Source organism: Rattus norvegicus, chromosome 3 (genome assembly GCF_021556685.1).
Source record: "Rattus norvegicus strain SHRSP/BbbUtx chromosome 3, alternate assembly SHRSP_T2T, whole genome shotgun sequence".
Classification (NCBI taxonomy): Eukaryota; Metazoa; Chordata; class Mammalia; order Rodentia; family Muridae; genus Rattus; species Rattus norvegicus.
The window spans coordinates 56,155,564-56,183,227 of NC_141536.1; the positions used below are offsets into that span (position 1 = coordinate 56,155,564).

At 45.2% G+C, this 27,664-nt stretch overlaps 1 protein-coding gene across 14 annotated transcripts in view; it reads left to right on the forward strand.

Annotated features, from left to right (window-relative positions):
* The window catches only part of Rapgef4 (Rap guanine nucleotide exchange factor 4), a 292,481-nt gene that overhangs the window by 124,655 nt on the left and 140,162 nt on the right, over positions 1-27,664 (forward strand). For 2 of the 14 annotated variants that reach the window (XM_087649232.1, XM_087649241.1), the window contains exon 1: positions 1,355-1,547. The gene's annotated coding sequence lies outside the window, so the exon portion shown is untranslated. 14 annotated transcript variants of the gene reach the window in all.

Below are 27,664 nucleotides of genomic sequence, written 5' to 3' on the forward strand. Positions count from 1 at the left end.
TGCTCTTCCAGAGGACCTGAGTTCAATTCCCAGCACCTCACAGCAAGTTGCTCCCAACTGCTTGTAACTCCAGTATCAGGGACTCTGATGCCTCTGGCCACCTCCAATACATGCACAGACCTGCATACCATCCTTGTAATTAAAAATCAAACGAATCTTCAAAGAAATGGTGAGCCTGTATTTTATGCTTTCCCAGAAATGGGTATATTGCAACTTGTTAATTTGAAAAAATGTTTTTTTGCTTTATGTGTGTGGATGTTTTGCCTGCATTTATGTCTCTCTACCACACGCCTGCCTGGTGCCCACAGAGGCCAGAGGAGGATCTGAAGTTACAGATGATCAGGAGCTGCTGGGAATTGAACCTGGTTCTTCTGGAAGAAAAGCCAGTGATCCTAACTGCCGAGTCATCTATCTCTCCAACCCTATAATTTCTTAATTTTAAAACTCAAAATTAGGAATGCAAAAACATGTTTAAAATGATGAAAACAGTCACGTTTTCTCCAAAATAGAGACACAGCGTCTGTAGTGAGTCTCCGCTAAATCCCATTGCTTGCAGCTGTTCTGTAGTTTTCCTGCCTAAAAGAAGAATAGAGGCCTCCCATTCTGCCAATCATCATTGTGGATCTGGCAATAAAGGCTTTGCAATACCTCTGGGGCAGCAACATGTTGAAGAGATCAAAAACTTTTATATGAAAAACATACTCTGATATGTTTCTGCTTCCCAAATATTTGGAGACCAAGAGAACATTATATGCATTAAACAGAAGACCGGGCAGCTCAAGATTTAAGTGCTGTGTTCGGCTCCTCCATCACCTGTTTGCTGACAGCAGGTTACAACAAGGTTAATCACTTGTTTGATGATAGGATATTCAACCTCGCTCCAATTTCTTATCAAGATAAACACTTGAGGATGTACACGTAAGCCAGATATTGATGGAGAGAGAGATTTTTTCTGAAAACATGAAGCTAGGGCTCACCCAGGACATTCGGGGGAGCATCAGATTGCTGTCTCGGTATTGGTTTTTCAATTCCGAGCTGACAGCTCTCTCTAGGATTTCCTGGGGCCATCTGCTGTTGGAGAACATAAATCGTAAATTTACCTTTGAACCACCCGAGCCTCACTGGCCTGTCCCCTTGCCTCTCAGACTTCCAGTCTCAATGGGATACAGAAGGAGAGGCTCGACAAAATAAACAGTGGGATCCTTGTCTGGGAGTGACTGCCTGGCAATTGTTTCATGGAAAACAGGGAGGGGTGGGGGACAACAACCCTGTTCTGTTCGCTGGCTCTTTAATTTAGATTACCAATGATAAAGCCGGGGCAACGGCTAAAGAAAGGTAGGATGCATACGCAGACATTAGTGCTAATGTGCTGTAGAAAGACAAGATAAATCAGTCCGGCTCTCATACATCACTAAGGGAGAGGCTGATTGCAACTTGACCATGTGCCTGGATGGTCCCATCAGTGAGAAGAGCAGAACATGGATTAAAGAAATCTAGGATGTACCGTTAGGGCTACTGCTGTGCTGGACCTGGGAGAACTGTCTGGCGTAAGTGTCAGCTTGTTTATCTGTATTTGCCAGGATGGTGTTCACGTCCAGGGAGCTTGTTTCTCTTCTCCGTTTCTTTTTTTTTTCTCTCTCTCTTTTTTTCCTGGAAGCTCCAGCATGTTTATTCGCAGTTAGTAGACTTAATTCTGCATAAATGTAATCACCAGCTATGAAAGTTCCAGGGAGAGGACCGTTTAGCTCAGTGTGTATCCAGGAGCGGGATCTGAGAAAGAAATGCTCATCGTTCCTTTCTGTAGGAAGCCTGGGGGTGAGATTTGTTTTGTTTGTTTATTGTCTTGATTTTTTTAAAAATTTTTTAAGGGAAGTAGGAGGTGGGAGGGATGGATGTACATTTTAAAATTAACAACTCAGTTACTTTGCTAGACTTTTTAAAAAATGCTCTTACGGCAGTATTTCCCGTATCCTGTGGGCTTTTGTTTTGAAAACCATGTTTGAATATATAAGCCAGAGCGCTTGAAACACATTCTATTTTATGACTGGGATGTTTGTATTGTTTCATATCTGTTATTAGACAAAATAATCATAAAGGGTGTTTTCTGTGGACCTTTTTATATTCCAAAATTAAGTACAGATGGTAATTTCCAGCAGTTTTAAAAATTTGTCAATTATTTAATTTAGCATCACTTAAGCATCTGCACAAGGAGAAAGCTGAGATGGTAAAAGGCTGAATGAACATTGATTGCCAGCCTGAATTGCATCTTCAAAGTTTCTTGCCTCAAATCTCTGATTTCATAGTTTATTTTTACCAAATTAGATTATCATATTTCATTATCGAGACCGTGAATGGGTGGGACTCTCACGGAGCCCACATTCCCGTTAGAGCAGAGCTTCCAGAGCCTGCCGATGATCGTTGCTGTGAGGGGAAATTCTCAAGCCAGCTCGCTGAGGAGATTGCTTAAATAATGCAAGAGCAGGAGAGAGGCAAGATGGAATTTATGGCCCAGACACTGAGATCAAGCTTTTGTTCAGAGGGGGAGACCGTTGAAGTGTGAGCATGTCACATACACCAGGGCTCTGGGGAACTAATGTCACCGACTGAAATTAGTGGCCCCGTGATGCTGTGTACAAGTTATTTCAAAACAAGCCTTAAAACTGCCCATCAAGCCCATCGTGTGGCTGGCTGGAAGAAAGAAGGGGAAATTTGAAGGGCCAATTGGAAACGGGATCCCCTGCCTGAAAATTCCATGGGACAGAAAGAGAAGTGAGTATTTTGGGGAGGGGGGGAAGAGGTGGCTCTAGGGAGGCCGGATGTCCGACTGTTGAAATGAAATGTGTCAGTCTTGTTAGGAAAGAAACCTTGGTCAAACTGCAGCATTCTATGGACAACGTCTTCCATCTTGTCCTAATTAGAGAAATTAGCTGCTGAATCCTAATCTCTTTAATTGTTGACAGAGGAGGCATGTGATTTGCTATAAATACACACATGCATTCATTTCTGAAATAATGGCCGTTACCAACTATATTAGGCCGACAGGAGTGCTGGACTTGGGAAGTTGTGCTGAGTCGCTGTGTTCGAGAGGTAATGGACCCGTTGAGGATCGCCGCACAGCTGGGCCAGCAGCTGCACCCAGGGCCCTGTCAAGTTTGGCCTCTAATTTCCCTGAACTTGTCCTTGTTTGCCGAAGCAATGAGCATAGCAAGAACTTGGTTTAAATGAGCCGGCTGCAAGTGACAAAGGCTTTTTCCAAGCGGTCTCTGTCAAAGTGGGGAAGTCACCAGCAGCCATGACCAAATGTGGTATTGACTGGGCAAGCGAAGTTTGGCTCCTCAGAAGAGTGGAAACCAGGGGCAAACTTGTTGAGTGAGGTGAACAGGCAGGAGGTCAGGAGACATTCAATGGCGGCTTTGGGTCATTGCATACCAAACTAAAAGACATATGGAAAAACCCCAGAGTAATATCCAGCAATAATTATCCTGTCGTTAGGAGAAGTAAATAGTGCTACAGAATTGGAAAGAAGCCCAGGAATCGCAACGCCTTTCCCCTTACCAGTGTATTGTTCTGATTTGGGGAGGGGGGATGGGCCAGAAGGAAGTGTCAGACAAGAGGGTGAGAAGCATCCTATGACCAAGCACTGCTAGACAAGGTGAACGAGCAGCAAGGCTGGCTCTCCAACCCCTGCTCTCCGATACATCCAGGCCTTATTTGGAGTTTACTGCGCATCTGCCTCGGTCCCGATAACACCATAACTAGATTAGAAACGTCGAAGGAAGACGCTTGAATTTATTTATTCATCTTCCTTACAAATCCCACCCCTCAAAAACCATTGGGCTTGAGGTTGCCCCTTGATGCTAAACAGATTGAAGAAGGAATCCTTGCCAGTCAAGGACTTCATTTACCCAGGACAGCACAGGCCACTTTCTTTCCCTGCATTCCAGGGTTGAACCTCTAGGAAATCCGGTCTCTTCATTTGCGAAGTGAAGAAACTGAGGCTCATTCTTCAGTGTTGTGAGAGTTAAGGAAGCGGTGCTTGGGGCCCCTCACACCCAGGAGGAGAGGCGTGTGCTGGGAACACACTGGATCTGTGGCAGGGCCTTGGAACAGAAACCGTGGGAAATGATGAGGGGGCTGGGAGGGAGGGACCAGGGAGAGATCAAGGGGATGAGGGTGTGGTGGGGAAGGAAGAGGGTGAAGAGATGTCGGGTATGATAATGAACAAGTGAGATTTATGCAGATCAGTGTTTTCTCTGAAAAATCAAAACGCTAAAGCAATACTGGGCTTCAGCAAATGGGAGGACCAAGAAAACATACAGAGAGGAGAAGGGATTGGAATGTTCTAGTTGACTTATGTAAAGGGAAGGGGGGATCAATAACAATCCGATAATGTAGGGGATTGCTGACGAGAGTGGGAATTGCAAAGGGATAGCTTGAAATGGCAAATCGGTGTTTGGCGTTCTTCCCAGACAAGATGCACAATATCAAATAATAAGACTGTTCCAAAGTCTTGGAACTTATTTAAGTTTTCCTGAGTTAAATAAGAAAAACTGCCACTGAAGGGATACAAATGGTGTCAGGGCTGGGAAGAAAAAAGCACCGGGAATGGGGAAAATTTTTTAAATTGCCTGGTTTGCAAGAGGAAGTGAGAGTCAAAAGACCCCCAGCTGACCTTGAGAGACACTTAGGGTTCACTCTGACCTATGAAGAATTGTTACTCAGTAGCTTATTGTGATCTTTAAGGAAACCCAACAAGGATCAGGACTGTACCATACCCTTAACTGGCAAAGAGGTTGTAGTCTCAAACTCCCTTTGGACAATAAACACCTTTGGTCTACTTTTCAAAAGGCTACCCAAACTACTGTGGTGGTAGAAATCACATACGTTGCAATAAAAAGTTAATAGCAAGATACTTAATCATTAAAATATTAGTTTTGTTACAATTACAAAATTGGTTTGTAAGTCATTTACGATGCATGCCTCTTTCCTGTGACTCGGAGATGCTTTCTATCTTTAACACAATGTCAAGGTTTCTTTGCCCTTCTTTCATGCAAACTGAGTGACTATGACTATCCATGCTTATCATGATTGAGATTGGCTTTGTAAAGGGAAAAGGGAAACCAGGTAAGACAGAGAGAAAGAGAGAGGGGGGGGGTATGCCTGGGGTGTCTGGGTAATAAAAAAAAAAGAGAGGAGAGACCTCAAGTTAAAAGACTGAATGAGATTAGGGGGTCTAAATAGAAATTAAGGGAGCACTGGACATTGAATGGAGGAACACAGAGTGCATGTATGGAAAGAGGATTAGACCTAACAGCTCCCAGAGCAGCCACCAGAGGGTGCCTAAGACTCAAAGACAACTGGAACCTGTCTCTTGAGTGTGAAGCTACTTGTATGGCTAATCACACTGAGGGATCCCTCAGGACCCTTTGTGTTGGTTCCTCTCCCAGGCTCCCCTGGTCTTGACTTCCTTCTCTGTTCAGTTTGGACATGATAGCTTATCTTCTCAACCACTCATTAGCCAGATGATGAACTGTCTTGTTCATTCATTCCTTCATAAAGATTTATTGAGTGGTTACTACATATCAAAGAGTTGGACACTTGAATGTGAAGTTGTCCTGTTTGGGGCAACTTCCAGGTTAAGCATAAACCCTGAAGAGTTTCAGTTGTGTGCTTTCTACTTCCTCCAATCATACCGACAATCATTGCTGGGGAAAACTCACCACCACTCAGACTGATGCTATAGCAAACTGTGTGACTTTAGCCTCAGTGGACTCCTTGGTATAACTCAACCATCCTTGCGGATTTGGTTAAGTGTCTCCCATTGTTCTCAACACCTATGTGCAGACTTTGTATGAGGCCTCAAGTTCTGTGCAAACCACACCTCCCCTCACGTTCAGTGGATGGCCTCTGCTCTGTGAGGTTCCCTCTTGCTATCAAGTCTGACCTACGTAAACTGAATAAAACCAGCTGCCTTGAGGACAGTTAATGACAGGGAAGTGAAAGCTGACTCCAGGAAGCCTCGGAAGTAAGGGGAATCCTTCCTAGAAGTTTCTACATGAGTCGATGAAGACCAAAATGTCTAAATACCACCCTTACACATCTTTTCTTTAAATATTCTAGTTCTTTTAGCAACCACCATGGTCCTTCCTTGATGCTGTGCTAATTCAACTCATTTCACGGCGTTCCTTTCTGGGTAGAGCAAGATGGCCTAGTGCTGCCTGCCGTTTTCCTCCTCCTTGCCCTTAATTAGAATGAGAGGTAGGGTGATTCAGCAGATTTCCTTCTGTGTGATATGTAAATATATGCACATTGTCTGCTTGATATGTAATATATGCACATTAATGTGTCCACTTGTGCTCTTTCATACCTCTTTCCTCATGTTAAATTAGAGTTTTCTGTTTCACCTTGGACTTTGTTAGGTCTCAGAAACCCATGACAAACTGATAACTGAAGTGCCTATTTGCTCATCAAATCGAACACTGTCCTGCTCTCCCAGCATCTCTCAGTGCCTGCGGCTCTTTCCAGTTCTCCCAGAATCACTCAGTGCCCAGGGCTCCTCCCATCTCTCCCAGCATCACTCAGCACCTGTGGCTCCTCCCATCTCTCCCAGCATCTCTCAGTGCCTGCGGCTCCTCCCATCTCTCCCAGAACCACTCAGTGCCCGTGGCTCCTCCCATCTCTCCCAGAATCACTCAGTGCCTGTGGCTCCTCCAATCTCTCCCAGAATCACTCAGTGCCTGTGGCTCCTCCCATCTCTCCCAGAATCACTCAGCACCTGTGGCTCCTCCCATCTCTCCCAGCATCTCTCAGTGCCTGCGGCTTCTCCCATCTCTCCCAGAACCACTCAGTGCCCGTGGCTCCTCCCATCTCTCCCAGAATCACTCAGTGCCTGTGGCTCCTCCCATCTTTTCCAGCATCACTCAGATCCTGTGGGTCCTTCCAGCACTTCTTACTCCACCGGCTACCCTAAACCTCTCTTTTCCAAGGTCTGGGCTTCCAATTTCCTTTCCCCAGCCTGATCTCTACATAACTCGGCCATTTTGGCTACACTATTCTCTTGGCCTCTTAGCCCTGGCTACCTCTCTTTCCTTTGCCTGCTTTCTCCCTTATAGCTAGGGTAAAAGTCTTCTCCCAACTTTAGGAGCAGTCGTGTCCGCGTTCTTTTATTTCAGTTTTTGGCTCAGACTCCCCTTACCTGTGTTCTTTTGGGTACTTTTGCTTTCCACTCAATTTCTTACATTCCCAGAAACTTTTGCCTCTCTATCTTTAGTGTTACATGGAGTTGGAGGTGGTAGGGGGGTGGGGGTGTGGGGGAGGGGGGGAGCAGCCACTCTAATCTTCAAAATTAAACCGAATGAACCCTTCATCCCCCCAGCATACACTTTTATGTTCTTTGACCCTGCCTCTTTGATACAAACTTGGTAAAGGAATCATTAGCATTTGTTGTATCCATTCTATCCCTTCCCCGGCACCCTTCAGCCATCATTTAACTTCTACCCAAGACACTTTATGGACTCTCCAGTAGCTGAAGCCATCTGCTGCCTCCTTGTCCTGGATGTAGAGAAGAATCTGTTCTTCCTACAGCATCTGACGTTGCAGGTCGTTTCTCGAAATGTGGTTTTCTTGTAGTCTCCTTGTGTTCTCCCTACTTTTCTTTATATACTGTTAAAACAGGTAAGGTGGTGAACAGATGGTTTCACAATTAAAAGGGCTTGCTAGGCAAGCGTGAGGGCTAGAGTTTGGATTTCAAAGCCCACTTGGCAAATCATCTATGACTGTAACCCCAGCACTGTGAGGTGTGGAGACAAGGGAGGTTACTGATTTCCAGCCTAGCTGAGGGTTCCGGGCAGGGGGTGGGGAGGGTGGGGTGGTGGTGTTGGCAGGGGTGTAGAGAAGCTTCAGACTCAGGGGGAGATTCTGCCTCAAAGGAATAAGATAGCAAGTTTCTCCTCTGGCCTCCACATGGGTACACGTGTACCCCTCTCCAAAACACATGCTCACCACCACCACCACCCCCACTCACCATAAATAAATAAAAATAGCATGGACAATGTTTAGGGCACTGTTTTCTGATTTTGACTAGTAGTGGGCAGGGACCCATCTGTTGGCTTCTGTTAATGATCACGTGGTGCTGCTGGTTCCAGTGCTGGGTAACCCTGGACTTACACAGGGAGGTGTTGCCCAGATTGCCTCTTCCCTGCGATTCCCTCCAAACCTACACCAGTGCAGTCAAGAAGCAAGCTTATTCTTACTCCTTCCTGTTTTCCATAGCATAAGCTTTGAGGCACTTGTCCCATCGAACAAAAACTTTAGAATATTAACATCTTTTCTGCCTTAAAAATAAAAAAGACAATTTGATTTTCTGTGCTTGACATTGTTAAAAGTGTCTGTAGAGTGCCTGAAAGGACAGCTTTGTGTGTTTTGAGTCTCTGAGTCTCTTGAGGTAACTCGAATGATCTCATGGAAGCAGTAAGATGCAAACTTTCAAATACTACACTAGCTGGGGAAAGGGAGAAAAGTTGGTGTTACTGGTGGTCAGAAGAATCATTCAAGAGAGGAGACTGACTCCTGACTCTGAACTTAAGAGCCCGGCAAACACCCTTTGCTTTTCTAGATAGATTGCTTATCCTCTGAGTGTGCTACACTCACTTTGAAATTAGAAATAATTAAAGATTCCAATTGTCAGCATTTCATGAGCAAATGGATTGATAACTGAGAAGATGTCTGTGTGTCGAATGTCTTAGAATTTTATTGCTGCAAAGAGACATCATGACCATGGCAACTCTTATAAAGGAAAAAGCATTTAATTGGGGCTAATGGTTTAGTCTATTATCATTATGGCGGAAGCATGGTGGCTCGCAGGCAGACATGGTGCTGGAGAAGGAGTTGAGAGTTCTACATCTGGATCTGTAGGCAGTAGGAAGAGACAGTGAGCTAGCAGGCCTGGCTTTAGCTGCTGAAACCTAAAAGCCCACCTCCAGTGACACACTCCAACACAGCCACACCTACTCCAACACAGCCATACTTCCAATAATACCACTCCTTATGAGTCCAGGGAAGGGGTTGTATTTCCATTCAGACACCATGTTGAGTCTTTATAATAAGCGGTGGGGAAAGAGAGCCAGGATTATTGGCTTTAATCATTTTGAACCTGATCAAATAGGTACAGATTTACCTATCCACAGGGGGTAAGAAATTGGTTTGAGCCTTTCACTCTGGCTAACCGTTCATGCAAAGTCCCATGTGTTGTGGAGAAAATAGAGTTACCAAGTCAGACTAGAAAAGCTGAAGGATGCGCATTCGTGCTCTTTAAGGCCGTCTCTTGATGAGTGAGTAAGAAGATACTTGAGCTTTCAAGAGTCAAAGTAGAACGAGTTCCATAGATTCAAATCACGCCTTGCCTAAATTATTCCAGATTTTAATATTAAGCAATGCCAGATAACCTGGTGGAAACGCTATACGCTTCCGTAGTTGGGCTCGCCCCATCCAGGCGTGCAATTGCATTTGACACAGGTTACAATCGAAGGGACAGGCTATTGGAACTCCAAACAAAAGCTGGGTCCTGGTAATCAATCCCTGCAATAATAAAAACATGAACTAAATGGGTTTTGATCAATATTATTCACCACAGCTCATCGCCTTAATGATAATCCTTAGCTAAAAGAGAGAACGTTGCTTCAGGGTTCGTTGGCCATCCACAGAGAACTCTAAATTTGCTTGATACCTCAGTGCTTCTGTGGATATATGAGTCCTGTATTTCATTTTGTGGAATTATAGCTGACTGCAAAATAGCATGCTCAGACTACCTCTAATTTTTTAATCCTATTTATTTTGTTTGTTTCTTTTTGTTTTCTGGGCAGAGGAGCATGAGGAATTAAACCCATGCCAAACACGTGCTCGGTCAGTGAAGTACCTCCCACCCTGAGCCATTCTAAGTTCTATTAGACAGAGCATGCCAGGGAGGAGGCAGAGGGGAAGGACTTGTGGGGTGGAGGGTGATGGAAAGCCCTATCTGTTCCCTCTTGTTAAGTGTGCCTGTGCCCTCAGTGGAAAGTTAACTCAGAGGACAGAACTGCGGCTCTGCCTTCACTCTTATTACTGACCTTCTTCTGCAGAGAGGATGCTGGGAACTCTTGAAAGTTCTATTCTACCTTAGAGTGGTGGGACAGTTGCAAGTTCCCTTAAAGTCACTTTTGGTGCCCACTGAAGGACAGATCTGCTGCTGTCGTACTTCTGAATTACATGTGCCAAGGACAGTCTATCCACCACCTCAGCCTTCTCTGCATCAGACTGACATGCTGAGCTATAGAGAGAGACAACTTGTCTCCACCACTTACTGTTACCTGCAAAAAAAAATTGAGCAGAACTGCAAAAACGAGTCCTGTGGTACTCGGCACTTCCTCGTAGGGGCAGTGGCTCTCAGAGATCTGCAGATGGCTTTCATTGCTGTCTCTTGTCATGTTGGCTCTCCGACCAGAGAGGATCCTCCGCAAGGAATTCTGATGTTTGTTGAGAAACTGGATGGTTGGTGGTCGCACACCTCTTTTGTGATGCACACAACCGAGAGGTGGTCCTGAGATTGATTAAGGCTGAATGTGTAGCCTGCGGTCAATTACTAAGGTTTTTAATTTTATTATCTAATTTTGCCATTTTTTGGAAAATGTGTACTGGGCTGGAGAAATGGCTCAGAGGATCAAGGCTGCAAGTCTGGCAGTCAATGCACGTGTGTGTGTGTGTGTGTGTGTGTGTGTGTGTGTGTGCGCGCACATCTCTATCATCTCTATCCTGCCCTTTGGGAAATGAGATTTTTAGGCTTCCATAAAAAAAAAAAAAATCCCAGTTCAGTCTTTAAGCTTTTGCATCCTTCTTAAGCAACCACGGCTTACATCGGTTTAGAATAGAATTTATTCTCCCCTGCCTGGTGTGGAGAAGCCACAGCCTTGCAGATGAACCACAGGTTTGGGGCTGTGGTTTGGGTAAGAGCAAAACTGAAGTCCTCCTAATTAATCACCAGCGGTCATAGCTTCCTCAAGCCGCAGTAGGTTATTCCCCATTGACGAATAGCAGCAGAAGTGCGTGCTGTGTGTGTGCTGTGTGCACAGATACGGCTGGTGAGGCTACTCACCTTCATGTCCGTGTCCTACCCCTGATGCAACTCGACAACTTTTCCCGTCTGCGGCTTGAGATGTAAGCTCAGAAGCAAGCCTTTGCAGAGCCAGCCAACTGAGGACAGACCGTGCGCTGTGCTTTGTAGGATGAGCATCCCGGGAGACTTGTGACTTTGATCAGAACGCTTGAAATGTGTTGAAAAGAGTTCTTGTACCTTGACTACGGTTCTACGGTTTGGTGTAACGTGTCTACATTACTTCTAGGAACTGAGAAAAGAGTCAGCACCATGGGTTACTCGGATAACCCACTTCAGTGTAGTATTTCCAGTGCCCACTGCTTCAAATGCAGAAATACTTTCTAGGGGGACAGGAGACATTCCTCCTTCCTCTGCGGCTCTGCCCTTCACAGAGTTGCCGGCCCTGTCCAGAACCCTGCTCACCCAGCAGGAGCTAGAGTCTTTCTTGCTCAGATGAATCAAAATGGACTCAGAGTGCCCTTCAAAGGAGAGGCTGATGGAATAGGTTGATTTCTGGTGTGCAGTGGCTTTCAGCAGTGCCATGCTGTCTGCTGGGGAGGGTGATGACTGAAGTGAAACATGGCAGTCATGGGAAATTTCGTTTTGAGAACTCTAAGAATAGCCCCCACCGGGACCCGTGTCAGAAGGAAGAGTAGCAGATGGCAAGGCACAAAGTCCGGACTGTCTGTCTTCACCTCTGACCCATTTATCCCCTTCAAGAGGTCATCGCTGCCTTTGCAGAGGTTTTTGGCTGTGACTGGAAATAAGACCTCCATTCCCTAGACATCACTAAAGACATCTTTACATTTTGATGAATGAGTCTACTCTGCTCTGCATCGAAGTTGATTCCAAGGGGGAGTTACAGAGGTATTTTGAGAGGGCAGCTTTGCTCAAAAAGCAATAACCACTCAAGACAAGCACATACTGAAGCATTGCCAAGCAATAGAGTAAGTACTTATGGGTGAAGCCCTGTGTTTTACCTCTAGCATCAAACAACACCCAAGACCAAACCAAACCAGCTACCCCCAAACACGCCCCCAACACCACCCCAAACACCAGGCTGTCTTTGGAATCACAAAGTTCTTCTTGAGAAGCATCCTTGGAGCAACTGTAACAGCAAAGACATTTTTATCTGAACCATCATCCTGTTTTCCACTTGTCTGGAAACATTTTCTGGTTTCCTATCAAACCCTCTGTAGAGGAATTATGGCTACCATGTGTACATACACCCTTGCGTCTAAGACTCCGGTTAAAATGTAAGATGATCTGTCCCCAAATGCTTTGCTATCCATGATGTCTCACCAGCCATTAGCCCAGCCTCAGCGTGTTCTTAGGTCTCTGCATTTTATAGACAACACAAGAGCGATGCTAATTTGTTTCCCTTTGGTCCTTCCGCTGCCTCCTCTTTTCCTGTTCTATACTGACATGCAGTCATTCAGAGCAAACGGACGCTCTATGCTAAGGTCAGGTCAAGACAGTTCATGTCAAGACTTCTTGTCGCTACTGTGCTTCAAGATATAAGTTTGGAGTCTAGTCTAAGACTCTGATGGGGCGTCTCTCCATGTTGCACCCAGGCCTAGCTCTTCCAGACTGTGGCACCCGCTGGAACCAGAGCCCTTCATACCTTCGGGCCCAACTTTCAGGTTCAAGATGTCTCCATTCTCCCTGGCTGTTCACACCTGAAAAACCCATAACCACGTGCTGATTTGAATCCTTTTCTTCATTGCTGCTCCTAAGGCCCTGGAAAGCATTAAACATGAGAGACCGTCCATCTTTTCCAAGACAGAAGGGGATAGGGCGTGACTACCCTACGGATGAGGAAGATGGCGCCGTGTAATTCTGAACGTGCTAACAGTCTGCCGTTATGAATAGATCTTAACTCTGTTTTGTTCTCTCGCTCTAAGATGATGGCTAAGAATAGAGACAAATAGTTGCTATGAAACTTAGTCTGTGACCCTTTGCGACTCAGCCAGCATTGCTAATTTGCCGTAGGAGTCGGCTTTCAATTTGCTGGAACAGATTTCTGAAGTTAGTGCCCTTTTCTTGGAAATCTGCCCTTCACGTGAGTTGACGGTGCCTGCCTGCTGCATACGTAGAATGAGGCTAGTTTTTCACACAGGACTGGAGATGGGAGGGTGATGCTGTAATAAACTCTCCATCATTTCCTCCTAGGTCTTTCTAATCACCTTTTCTGTCAAAGCTTCTTCTTCCAGACATCTTTTTTTCCTCTATTCCCCACTTACCCCTAAAAAGGTGATAAGTGGCTGTTGAGCACTTCGTGTTTTCGTTTCCTATCGTAGCTCCAGACACTTTAGCTTCCACACCAGGTTTCCAGAGGAGTCTTGTGCATTGTTGGAAGAGGCCCATGTCCAGCTTGTTTATTTCTAGAAAAGACCAAAGTTGCTGCTGAACTTACTGTTGCACCATTCCAGATGGCAGAGTGATTATTCCTGCTGCTGACGTCTGGGGTGGTTAGCAGTTATGGGTAGAAGGCTCTGGAAAAAAGAGAGAGGTTTCATCAAGGCCATCAGAACGTGATTACCACAGTTGCCTGCCAGAGAACAGCAGCAAGCACACCTCCGTGCTGACTGATATAGAAACATTGCCTGAGAAATCTTAGGTATGCCCCCTGCTAAGGGGTTGGGGGAAGGATCCAGTCTTATCAACCAAAAAGGAAAGGCCATTAGCAATAGAAATATATACAGTATATATGGCAATCCAAAATGGAACAAAAATAAATGAATAGTACTCACTAGTCATCACAAAAACATAAACAAAAACAACTAAATGTGCTTTTCACCCATCGGACCGATGCTGGGGAAAGCTGCAGACAAATATCCAATGACAGGGAAGCTGGAATTCCTAGAGTTTGTGGGTTGGGTGCTAATGCTGATCAGAGTTTATAGCTTGTTTGCATGCACCATTTGCATAAAGATTTCTAAGTCTTGCACCTATCAGAAAGAGGTGCATGAAAGAGTCTTCTTTGCAGGGATGGAGAGGTAACAGTGCTTAAAAGTACTGTGTGCTCTACGGAAGACCTGGGTTCAGTTCCTAGCACCAACAGAGTCACTCACAACCATCTCAACTCCAGTTCCGGAGGCTCCAATGCCCTCCTCTGGCCGCTATGGGCAATACATGCACCTGATGCACAGACATATATGTAGGCAAAACACATAAACATAAAATAAGAAGGCGTTTTCTTTGCATTTTTTTATAATAGCAAACAACTGAACAACCTTAGATATCCACCAGTAAAAACACGTGTATAAATCAAACTCATGCCCAAACCAAAAGCTATTTAGCTCTCTTGAGAAATATATAGATATATGCCCATCTTTGAGACACTGCTAATTCACAACCAGGAAATTAGAAGACCTAATGGCATAATTTCATTTCCTATGAAGTGAGCCCCAAGCCATAGATCTGTGAGAATGTAGGTAGACGTGAGGATAAACAAACGGAGTTACGAAGTTCTTTATGCATTTGCCCTGGGAACAGGAGGGAAGGGCGTGGGGAGTGAAGACGGACCCTGCTTTTTAAACTCTGCATATTTCTGACCTTTGACTTTTTTATAATAAGAATGAATTTATGGATTGTTTGTGCAGTTCATTAAACTTTATATAAAAATAGGAAAGTTGCAGCTTGGTTTTCTGGGAAAAGCACTCAGAATTGCTTCCCAAAGACTCTATTCAGGAAACCACAGGTGGGTGTAACGGAAGTTTTCTCTTTATTTTGGTAGTGGTTGATCTGTTTCCGTAACTAGGTATGGGAGAGGTCCCCTCCCCCTGTAAACTTTCCAGAAAACATACCTGTATTGCCTGCAGAAGAGACACACATAGGAAGCTGGCTGAGCGTGCCCCTTATGTGTGGGTTGGAGTATGTGGTGAGCACTGTTCCCATTTGCTGCCTGGAATGGTCATAAACAGAGATGATTAGGCCTAAGATGCTGGTCTAGTTTACTGTGCACACTCCTTTCTTGGCCTTGGAGCCCAGTGCTCAGACAGTAAAGCCAAGTTTTCAGAGTCTTGTTAGCTTTAGGGGAGCATGATCCTATAAGAAGCACCTCTCTAGGTCACCAACCATCAAGCTTGACATGACGATTACCCAGATAGCAAGGTATGTGCTTCCGTGAACACTGCATAATAATCGATGGCCCCATGTCAGTCTTTCTCTCCACTCTGTTACCTGCTTCCGGGCGAGAAGTACCCAGTCCAGTGCCTGACCCTCACAAGATGCTCAACAGAGAACTATTAGACCAATAATAAAAAGTTTGACTTCCAAGCAACTCTTTTTAAAACTTTTATTATTTTATATTTATGGGTATTTTGCTTGTGTGTGTGTCCATGCACCACATGGATGCCTGGTGCATACAGAGGCCAAATGGGAGGACTGGGTCCTCTGCAACTAGAGTTACAGACATTTATGACCTACCATGTGAGCCTGGGTCCTCTGGAAGAGCATCCAGTGCTCTTAACTTCCTAGCCATCTCTCCAACCCACAGTCCATATGTAGTCTCTCTCTCTCTCTCTCTCTCTCTCTCTCTCTCTCTCTCTCTCTCTCTTTGTGTGTGTGTGTGTGTGTGTGTGTGTGTGTGTGTGTGTGTGTGTAGACCAGAAGGCAATTTCAGGTGTCATCCTTTGAGACAAGCTCCCTCAATGGCTTGGAGATCACCAGTAATAAGCTAGACTAGTTGGCCAGTGAACTCCAGAAATTCTGTCTCTTTCCCCAGTAACGGAGATAAATGAGTTCAGGGAATCAAACTCAGACCCTCCTGCTTTCAAGGCAAGTGATTTACCCAGTATGCCACCTGTGTAGTCTTCAACTCACTTTTAAATAAGGGAACCATGTGTTTGCGGTGGTTGGATCTGAGAGAAAAGGCTAGAAACACAGCAATTCAGACCTGGTGCAGTGCAAGCTGAACGTTACAGCCAGTTTTGTTTGGCGGTTTACACCTCGGAGTCGATGGACTCTGCAAGCTCCTTGACCTCCCGTGACTTTCCTTCTCCTGTAGAACAGACACAGCACTGCTCCTTGGCCTCTGGGGATGCTTCCAGGGTTCAGTGAGATAAGGATGAAGTGCTTTCCCACTGGCCACAGCGCACGGACGGGGACAGTCATTGTTACTTATGCTGGCTTTTCCCCAGAATGTATGTGACATGAGTCATTCTCCTGGTCAGCGTCTCTAAACACCTCTTGAAATGCCAAGTGATTATTACTTAACTAACTTTGGGGATATGTCTTCTAAAAATGGAGACATTTCCCGAAACAGTCTAACGAGCATCTTACCTTTTAGCTCGGGAACATTATCATAAGCAGCAATTACTGTGCTGTGTAAGGCACAGAAATACCGCCCGTGCCCACAGAGGTGTGGGCCACTGCCATGCTTTACAGCTACTCCGATTCCTGGGCCCCTTTGTCTTAGCTTCCTTAATGGCCAGTTGTCGATTCTCATTACTCTCGGCGGCCTGCCTGTGGTACATTTCTTTCATGATTATAATTCTCCCTTCTAATAGGCTGTGCTCTTGGGAATCTGACAACCAAGAATGTTACAGTCGTGTATAAATAACAGCAACTTGATGAGGCCCCCTCGAAGCTCTCAGATGAGTAAGACACATAATCTTTGGAACTGTAGCATAGCTCGGGTCTTTTTCTTCCTATGCTACACCACTATTCCACATAGTCAAGATAGACAAGGCCTTACCATGCACAAAGCCTCCCTCCCCTCCATGCTCACATGCACTCACAGGGCCTCACCTGTAGCCTCTAATCCCAATGTAGGCTGGGACTACAGCTGTGTCCCACCAAACCTGGTCCTCCATTTTCTCATCTACTGTTTTAATGGTATTCAACACAGTGCCCCGGGCTGGTCTAGACCTCTCAACACTTCTTGTACTCAGAGAGAAGCCTTTTGTTCTCCTGGAGACAACACTGGGTTTAAGCTGTGACCCTGAGTTCTTCTCCTGTAACCGGAAATAAGACTGGTTCCACTGATGTCCAACGAAAAGGATCTGTTCATTCTAAAGTGCTAAGAATAGTTTTAGCATTGTGCCACTCCAGCACATGGCTCTGCTTTTGCTTTTAGTGTTCTTCCAAGAATCTGGCTTGAGACAGAACTCTGTATTTTTATGGAAGAAATTCCTCAACAACTTTCCATCCACCCCTGTTCTTCGAAATGGATGGAGGGGACATTCTATAAAACCATCATGAAGCTGCCATTCAGGAGTTGATGAGGGCAGGTAGCAGGGGGAGAGGTTATGTAAAGAATCCCCATGTGGGATAAAGTGAGCTGAGCTGAGGGGGAAGCGTCCTTCTCTACTAGTCTTTGCCAATAAGTTCGTTTATACCTACAGATGGGAAAGCGTTAAAATAAATACATACGTACGTCCCTGGGCTTGAGCAGAGGAACAGTTGATAATTAAGTGGATCCAGTATTTGTCTTCTAATTTTGTATTAAATTTCTCAGATTAAATGATGTATTTCCGCAGAAACCATCTGTCTTGGAGCATGCAGTACGAGATGCCCTGTGACTATTCAGTAATGTTCTTTTATCAACTTGAAATTTGCTGTGGCAGATGGCTGCCCCTGCCCTTCCTCTTCTCTTTCTGATTTCTTTGGATCTCATTGGGGGATCCAGTTGGAATGAATTCCCCACTGCAGCCCTGGGTCTTCTGGGGCTGCCTGACGCTGAGGGCCTGGAGTATAGATCTTGTGCCTTTGTCATTTAGTTACTGGGACCTACTCAGTGCCTGTTTAACTCTCTTGTTTACTGAAACACATGAACTTTAAAGATACCTCAGTCTGAAATGTTTCTGAGAGACAAAAACATGAACAGCCAAGGGGAGTGGAGGCAGGAGCTGACTATGAGTTATGAAGTAAGTAGGTTTTGGAATTGCACATCTCCAGGTCTACATTTCTATCTTGACCTTTAAAAATGTTAAAGGTACTATTAGGGGTTCCCTTTGTGTGTGTGTCTCTTTGTCTCTGTCTCTCTCTGTCTCTCTCTGTCTCTCTCTGTCTCTGTCTCTCTCTGTGTCTCTGTCTCTCTCTGTGTCTCTGTCTCTGTCTCTCTCTGTCTCTCTCTGTCTCTGTCTCTCTCTGTCTCTCTCCCACCCCCTCTCTCTTGTGTGTATGTACCGTTCTCTCCTTCTACATTTGCAGGGGTTCTGGGAATGGAACTCAGGTCACCAGACTTGCAGGACCAGCTCCTCTACCATTGAGCCAGGGCCATCTTGCTGGTCCTATGGTTCACTTGGCTGAGATACTTTAGCTCTTTAACTCGGTTTTTTTTTTTAATTGGTGAAAGTGAGGATATACTCTCTTTGGATTATTGTAAAATTTGGTGAAGCTGAGCTGAGGTGACTTGTGGAAGCGCCTCCCACACTGTAAGATCCAGTCATCACTGTCATTGCCATTGGTACTCTTAGGACGGCATGTGCTGGATCCACCAGTTCTGCAGTTCTGCCTAGGCAGAGTAGTGAATGCTTCCTTGCTCTTGCTTGGTTCAATCACTGCACTAACTCGTGTTTTATCGTTCCATTTTAACTTTGTCAATGGCCACTCATCCACTGACTCCAAAGGATGAAGCCAAGGCAGGGGGATCATCTGGCTGGAGGATCAGATGGTCAGGAAGGTGGTTAGGAGACAGGAATAAGCTATGTTTAAAGCAACATGTTTAATGCTTAAAAATACACACTATCCCAGCCTTGGGGAGAGTCTGTCAGAGATGGGTAAAGACTCTTTAAAGAGAGCAGTTCATTGAACAAACTCTTCCCTGTGAGAGGAAGTTCACAGGGCCTGACTGACATTAAGAAAAGTTTGGTTGGCTAACCATCTGGTTGGAATTTACCCAGATTTTGCTCTCCTTTAAGACAATTTCCAAGTAGGTGGGCTGTGCGGGAAGCTTGTTCCAGCCAGCTGTGTCTGAGAGTGAACTTTAGTTACAGAGTCTACTCCTGAGCCATCCCAGTACAAACCTAACTTCGCGTAGTATAGAAATGAAATGCAAAATATGGTTTGGAAGGAGGTGAGAGCACCAAGGCTCCCCTTACCTGGTATTTAGGTTAGGGAAAACAATAAGCTCTGTGTCAGAGTCATTTTTTGAGAAAGGAAGAAGAGAGATGATATATGTGGTCAGTCAGATAATTGGACTCATGGAGTTGGGACAGCGGCTGTGGAATCAGACCAATTTTTGTCCTCATCGATTAGGCTTCTTCTAGTAACTAAACTGTCACCACAGCAATTTCGCTACAACAGTGACCTGTGATCACAGTGTTTAAATTCCACTATAGCCATGTACCTCCACCCCAGGACCAGGGCACCAACAGTGAGCCGTTAAAATGCATGAAGCAGAGCCTCCCTGGGAGACCATTCCTACAGCAGCAACTCCAAGTGGGAAACCATGAGAGCGGTTTGAAATTCTTTACCTTCAGATACAAAACCTTAATACCACGTTGACCTTGGACTGTAATTTGGGTAACCAGTACTTTTAGGCCCCATTTACAGCGGGGAGGTAGATTGGTTAGAAAACATGTGTTTGCAGTCAGTGGTGTCCATGGTTGGTTGATGCATACCGGTCTTGGATGAGTGTTTGCAAAGTCTGTATTCCCCATAGTCCATAGGGTTGGTTCTTGTGCACAAGCCCCTTATCTAAAATGGCGTACTGTCTGTATGAGCCCTGTGCCTACCCTCTTATGTTCTCTATTGATGTTTAGCTTACTTATAAAACCAAACACAATGTGTACCTTGGTATTTTCTCTTCTTTAGGGAGCAATGAAAAGGAAAAAACATATGCATGTTTACAGTGTAGACGGTTTAAATATTTTCAGTCACTGGTCAAATCTATGGATGCCAGACTGTAGATACAGAAGGCCAAAGAATTTGCCTGGATCATTGGTTTTGCTCCAAGAAACGCATATGAGATTTGTCTTCGTGCTTCTCACATCACGTTTCAAGCTGTGTTTTCTAACGCACGCTCTCTCCAACTGAGATCGAGAACATTCCTGCTGCTGCGGGAATCCTGTGCTGGCCTTTCTCCGTGTTTGCTCAGCCCTTTCTGCACTGGGCTGCTAGGCACAAAGGTTAAAGTAGTTTGCCTCAAGGAGTTTTTGTTTGTTTGTTGTGAGACAAAGAGTCTCAGTATGAATCTCTGGATGGCCTGGAACTCTATGAAAACCAGGCTAGCCTCTACTCATACAGATCTGTCTGTCTCGGCCTCCAAGTGCTGGGATTAAGGGCTTACCTCACCACACCTGGAAAGGTTTTGAGGTCTGTTTTGAATTGTCCTTATCTGAGATGCTTTAGTTGTTCAATGGTCTAAACATAGTCCTCTGGCTGATAACATCATTTCTGTAGACATCTTTTTTTTTTTTTTGACATTGGCCAAAAAAGAAATATATTTAGAAAGACTTGGCAGCATTTGAAAATAGCTTCTAGTTTTCTTGTTTTACTTCTGATGAGGCAATAGGGCGAGCTTCCATGAGTACTGTTGGTGCTCCATGTTTGTAACACCTTGTCTGGCAGTTCAGTGGACTGATCCTCTCCTTCCCACTCCAACCATCCGTGTCCCTCGACCTCTTCCTGGTGGCTTTCTTCACTACCTAGGTATGCTGGATAGGTTTCACTGTTAACTCGACACAACCCAGAATCTCCCGAGAAGAGAGCCTTACGAAGAATTATCTAGACCAAGTTGGCCTGTGGTCATGTGTACGGGGGATTGTCTTGATTGGTAGTTGAAGTGGGAAGATCTGTCCTGAATGTGGACTGTACCGTTTTATGGGCTGAGCCTTGGATGGTATAAGTGTAGAGGATGTTTGCTGAGTATGAGGGCGCAAGCTAGCGAGATGGGATGTGACCATCCGCCTTGACTTTCCTGAAGAGACGCACTATAACTTGGAGTTATAAGCCAAACACATTCCTTCCTCCTCTGTGGTGTTTTTTCTTAAGGCACTTTATTAAAGCAATAGAGATGACACTAGGGCCCAAGGGGTCTCTACAGGCAGAAGGCAGCATGATGTCTCCCATGTTCATTCAAGCGATGAGGCTTGTATGCACAAGCCTTTTCATCCCCTCATGGGTGGGGGTCAGATGCATGTTCTGTACCTCCTCAGCGAGTCTCAGAATGATTACTTGATTTCCAGTCATCCACAGCAGCCTTGCTTTTCTCTCTCTGCTATCTCAGTTCCCCTTTTATATGCTTTCTGAGATTCCAAACACACCTCCTACAAACTGAGACCTATGCCCTGGTGGGCTGTCAGTGGAGCCAAAAACCAAGATAGAACTCTTCCCTAAGCTTCTGCTTTGGTTCCTGTGGCCTGCTTACTTGGCCTAAGGCCACCTCTGAATCTCTTAGAGCAAACCAATCAGTCCCTGGAGCCCTTTGATGCTTTTCTCTTACTATAGAAGCCAAGATCCCTACTGCATCTGATTGCCCTACAGGGACCTGGCTTTTCTTGTCTTTCAGCTCCTGAGACCTTCCGGCAGTGTCCAGGACTCTTGCTGTGCCTCAGCCTCCTTGCTTGAACCTCCCTTCTTCTAGGTGCTTGTGACCACTCTCTCCTTCTCCAGCTCTTTCCTAGACCTCTCAGGCTTGGTCCAGCACCTCAAGTTCCCAAGTGCCTGGTGCTTTACCACCTCTATTCCTTTCATCTCTGCATACTTCTCTTCAGCTGTGTCTAACTCAGAAGCTGAAACATGGTTTTATTAGAACACCATTACATCCATTGGTTCCCATATTATCTGTTCTTTTCAGATCCAACTGCAAGGTGACTTGTGCAGGGCACCATCTGGCTCACAACATATAAAGGTTTGCTTTATATACTTGGTCAAAAGAAGTTTAGTGACCCCTCCCCTAGATTGTGAGCTCTCTGAGAGCCAACTGTTTTTGCTCATCATGATTGTGGCCCAGCACAGGGCCTTCTCGGTGATTCGAAGTAGACAGAATATAAATATTATCTTGCTGTCTGAATTGAAAGCCAATTCTATGAAAGGTGCCCTTCTTACCTCCTTGCTGTCATTTGTCCCTGTCCTCTGGATTGCTTATGTCCTTGTGGCTGCACTACTGGTAACAAGGGGACCTTTGTGGACAGACCAACCTCCTCAGGGCCCCTGTTGGACTGTGTGGACTCCACCTCTGTGGGGCCGTTTACTGGGTTCACAGGCAGAGAGCTTTCACTAAAGAGAGACTTCCTGTCTTAATTTAAGACTTTTGTTCAGGTGTGTGTGTCAGAGCAGGCGGGATATGATGCACCATGCTGCTTTCCAGATCCAAAGGAACATCTCCCTGCTTTTACGTTTATGTGGGAAACCATGACCAAGCTAGGTTTAATTTGAGGAAATCAGAGTATAGTGAACAGAAAGGATATAGCTTTGATTTGGGCCACACTGGATGCCGTTGTTATTGGTTTGAGCATGGAGATTTGCATCATTTCTCTTTCACTTAAAAAATACTCGTGCTTCCCAGGCTTCGAAGCAATGCCTGCCCGAGTGTCTCTGATCTGTTTCTCAGTGCCTTTACAGCTGTGTCTGTTATTATGCTCCAGGACAAGGCTGTGGAACTATGGCTTTGTCTACATCCAGACCGCCGCTGTGTTTGTAAACAAAACCGTGTTGGAACATAGCCACGTTCATCTACTTGCACATTGTCTATGCCGACTTTTCCACTCAGATGGCCAGGACTGTGTGACCTGAAAAGCCCAGCCCTTTGCAGAGTTTGTGACCTGATCTGCTCCAGGAAGGCTCTTATGGCTCAGATATGCTTTATGTCTCAAAGGTTCATGCGCTGGACACTTGGTCCCTGGAATAAGGGTGGGATGGAACCTCTAAGAGGCAGGGTGAAGCCTCCAAGAGGCAGGGCTTAGCTGAAGGCAGGACACGTGGCTCCACCTTCATGAATAAATTAATTATCTCTCTGTGCAGTGCAGTGGAACAGGACTTGTAGTTACTAAAAAAGGACTCTCTACCCCCCTCCCTTCCTTGCTCACATGTGTACCCTTTCTGCACATGGCTGGTTCCCTTTCTGTTTCACGGTCTTGCTGTGGTGTTGCCGATGGGGTCCTTTCCAGGGTGCTGATGTGGGCTATATGAATCGAACCTTCTAGGCTCCTGAATGATGAACTGAATAAAACTTTCTTTGTTAAAATGCCTAGCCTTGGGTATATTGACATAAGAACACAAAATGGAGCAAGACAAAGCTCTTTCTATGTAACCATACCCATCAGTCGTCTTCCCTTGGTTTCTTGTACAGCCTGTATCTAAGCCCTTACATACACCATTGTCTCTGGCTACAAACCCAGTTCTGTCTTTTCCTGCTTAGAAAATACTCCTACAAGCTCTGATCTCTGCTTGGCTTTCATCCACCTTGTAAAACTTCTGAATTCCCACAAATAGAGTTTTTTTTTTTTCCTTTTCTGGATTCCCATGACACTTTGTAGAAGTCTGCACTTAAAATGGCTTATTGCTGTCCGTATCATAGTGCCTGGGTTTTTATTTTTCTCCTGCTGTAGTATGGACTTACTCAAGAACCTGTAACCAGGCAGAAGATAGAATAACCACATATTCATGTCAGAGTATTTCATGCTCTTTAAAAATATTTTATTATTGCCTGTGTATGACGTGCATGCAACATTATGGAGGTCAGAGGTCAAATTTGTAGAGTTGGACCTTTCCATGGGTTCTGGGGATCCAACTCAGGCTTGTGTGCCAAGCTTCTTTACCCACTGAGCTATCTTGTCTCCATTGAATGTCCTTTACCGGTGTACAGGACAATGCAGAGGTGACCGAGAACACACACTGCACTTGGAGAATCTTGATGGTAAAGGACTTGGCTCATTTCTTACTTTCTCCTTGCCCAACCATTTTCCAGTTGGAAGACATTCCGTGTGGTTGAGAGGGGACTTGGCGAGGAAGCCTGGTACTTCTGGCTCCTTTGACTCTCTCAGCTGTGCAGTAGAGAGAGCCTTTGGTGGCATGGGGTAGGGGTTGGGGTATCACTTGACACTGTGTTGGTGGAAGAGCTGTTGGGAGAATTGTTAATACTCCCTCACCCCTGGAGGAAGCTGGGTATTTATTGGTAGCCTGACCTCTTACAGCACTAAATGAGGGATAATCGTAGTCTTACCGCCATCTTTCATTTAGAGGCATGCTGACTTCGTCTCCTTTAGTTTTTTTCTTGTGGAACATAAGAATATTTCACCATCCCTGATATTGCCCCTGCCTCATCAGCTGAACTAAACACCTTTAAAGTCGCTCTACATCTACTGTGGTCATCATCGTAGCTGCCTCTTGGTGACTGGCATGTTACAACCAACTTAATATTCTCCTTTTCCGTGGAAGACGGAATTGGAAAGTGGAGGGCAGTGTTTTTCCACAGTTTCCCACATTTATCTGAGTGGTGGTGATTTCATGTTGCTAGAGCCTGCGAGCTGCTGGAAGCTTCACATTTTCTGACTGCCTAATGGGAGGCATTTGATCTGGCGAGGAGCCCAATTGTCCATCTTCCTGGGGCTGGGAACCACTTACGGGGTTATGCGGGTGTGCTTTAATCGACTTCCTAGACACCTCTCCGCTGGGGGAGAGCCTGCAGACGAGGAAAGGAGTGTGTGAGTGCTGGCGAGCAGTTCCTGAGATTGGTAGGTGGTTTGAACTCATTTTAAATACCAGGAAAGCCACATTCATCATCTCGGAGAGCAGATCTGTGTGAGAACTTCAAGCCAGACCTTCTCTGTTAATACTTAACGAAGTTATACTTCACCAATAGAGACACTCATTTTCCCCTTGCCGAAGAGCCATGAGAGAGGTCACATGACGATGAATCCTTTTAAATTAATGGGGTTTTGACAACTTCAGGGTCTGTTTTATAAAGAAATCCATTTTTTGCTGGCTTCTCACTATTCACGTTTCATCAGTCACACTTTTAAGCGTTACGGTGGCGTCAGGAAGAAGTCTGTCTTGCTTACAAACAGATTTCAGTGGTTTAGACACTGAAGCATGTCCCGTTGCTAGAAACGTGGCAATATTTGCTCTCTGTTCATTGAGAGACTTTCGTAATTAGGATGGTGTCCAAGTAGCAAATGCTTCTTCTCCCACAGAGGCCATTATAGTTTGTAATTCCCACTGACGGGAAAAGGCCTTAGCAGAGGACTAGTCTAGACACACACATGAGTTATAATCGAACATGTGTGCACAGATATCCAGCTCTGAATACACCTCTGTGCTTGATTCGCTCCTTCCAATCAGCAAGGAAAGAAAATTAAATATGGATGGGAATTTTATAAGATTCAGGTCAACTTTAGGAAACGTGGAGAATAGAAGCTATAAGTTTTGCAAAGGAAAAGGCACTCCAGTACGAAGTGTGTTTAAAGGACTCTGTGGTGTATGAGGCACACATGTGCAGTCATGGAAAGAGGGAGGCCTTGCGTGCCTCTGCTTTGTCGGTACTGCCGAGCTCACATGCCAACGCAGGCAGCAGCCTGAGGACTGGAAAGCAAGACAGGAGACAATGCTCGGAGAGCATGTAACCAGGGGACTTCGGCTGTGACTTGACACCCTCTAGAGGGTTTCAGTTTGGACAGCTGAGGTTCTGGTGCCAGAACTTTTTTTTTTTTTTCTGCTAAGGAAAGCTTCTGGTGACGTTTGTAGTGATTTAAGGACAGGAAACTTGGGCAGGTTTGATGACTGATAAGAGCCAATGCTCAGAGTCAGAACTTAGGGGATTGGCGACAGCCATTTCCACAGTTGTCCCTGGGGACTCCCCGGTGACCTTTGTGCCCTCTCCTGCGCCCTGCCCCACCTATGGCAACTCAAGAATTTTCTTTGCAAGGAAGTTAGGCTTTATCTAAGGGAGACTTATTTTGAAGAATTTTCCTTGGCTGTCCTTTGAAATGTCATTTCCTGCTTCTGCAAATGAGGAAGCGGATGGAAGGAGTTTAGAGTCTCATCCACTTAGAACCTCATTCACTGTGGCTTCCTGCTGTCAGCCCTCACCACCAGGCTACCCATTGCTTCCTCCATCCGACATGTCTAGCATCTGTAAACCAAGAGAGGTAGCTGGCAATGAATCCATGAGAAAACAAGGAGGGGTGTGTGGAAAGCACCGTCCCTTCAAGTCCATTCCCTCCGAGTCATGGCATGTGGACAGGATATGTCGTATCCAGTGATCTCTATCTTTTCACTCAGGCTCAGAAATGGAAATGAAAACATGGGGCCCTTTGTTGAAAATTACTAAGACTCCCAGGACCACAGCTATACAGTAGTAATCCAGACCCAGTGCCCCCACAATGGCACAGGTTGCAGGTCCCAAACCCCAGAAGCCAGGCCTGACTTGATGTTTTTTCTTTGATTTACTCTAAGACTGGTGCTGACCTATTCTTTATGAATATTTTACCGTAACATCTGTCAGATATTAAGTTAGAATGTGTCTCCGTGTCTTTTGATTTCTCTCAATCCCTAAATGTGTAGGGTTTTTTCCTTTTATTTTATTCCATCTCTTTTTTTTTCTTTTTGTGTGTATGTGGCATAGTCATGTACACACATGTGTTTTCAAGTGTGCTTGCTTGCATGTATATACTTGGAGACCAGAGATCAAGGTCAGATGTTCTCCTCCGTCATTTTCTACATTATATTTTTAGATCGAGTGTCCCCCTGAACCTGGAGTTCACTCTTTGTCTAGACTGGCTGACCAGAGATCCTCCTGGCTTCACCTACGCCCAGCTTTCTATGAAGGTTACAGAGATCTGAACTCGGGTCTATGTGCTTGCACGGCAAATGCTTTCCCCACTGAGTTGTTCTACAGAGAGCATTTTACAGACTGATTTCTGCTTTTGTTTTCCTTAACTCATTGCTATGGCATCTGTTTCTCTCAAAATTCTGGGTCAGTGCTAAGCTAAAAGATGCTTGATGGAAAAGTAAGGCTGATTACAAGCGAAGAGCTGAATTCATGGTCATTTGTTCTTCGTGGTGGGATCAGAGGCAGATGAGAGTGTGGCTGAGGTGCAAGTGTGGCAGGGAGAAATGAGTGGGCACCTGACTTCTTTCCCAAATGAGCAGTGCAGTGCACAGGTTCAGCTAAAAATAAATAAATAAGTAAAACAACAGGAAGAGAGGTAGTCTATCCTTTTTCCAATTGTCATAGAAATTTCTGGTAACAATGAGTACACATGGCTTTACTAAACTGACTCAGAGAACATTTAGTAGTAGGCTACTGTCATTGATAGAAGATCTTAGTCAGGGTGTTCACAATCATCAGTAGTGGATTGCTCTAGTCTTAATCAAGGTGTTCACTGTCAGCAGTAGTAGATTTCTCTGGTCTTAGTCAAGGCTACCATTGCTGTGGTAAAATGTCATGACCAAAAGCAAGTTAGGGAGGTTAAGTATTTATTTGGCTTACACTTCCACATGGTGGTCCATCACATAGTGGTGGTCAGGGCAAGAACTCAAATAGGGCAGGAACCAGAGTCAGGAGCTGAGGCAGAGGCCAAGGAGGGTGTTGCTTGCTGGCTTGCTCAGCTTGCTTTCATATAGAAGCCAGGATCATTAGTCCAGGGG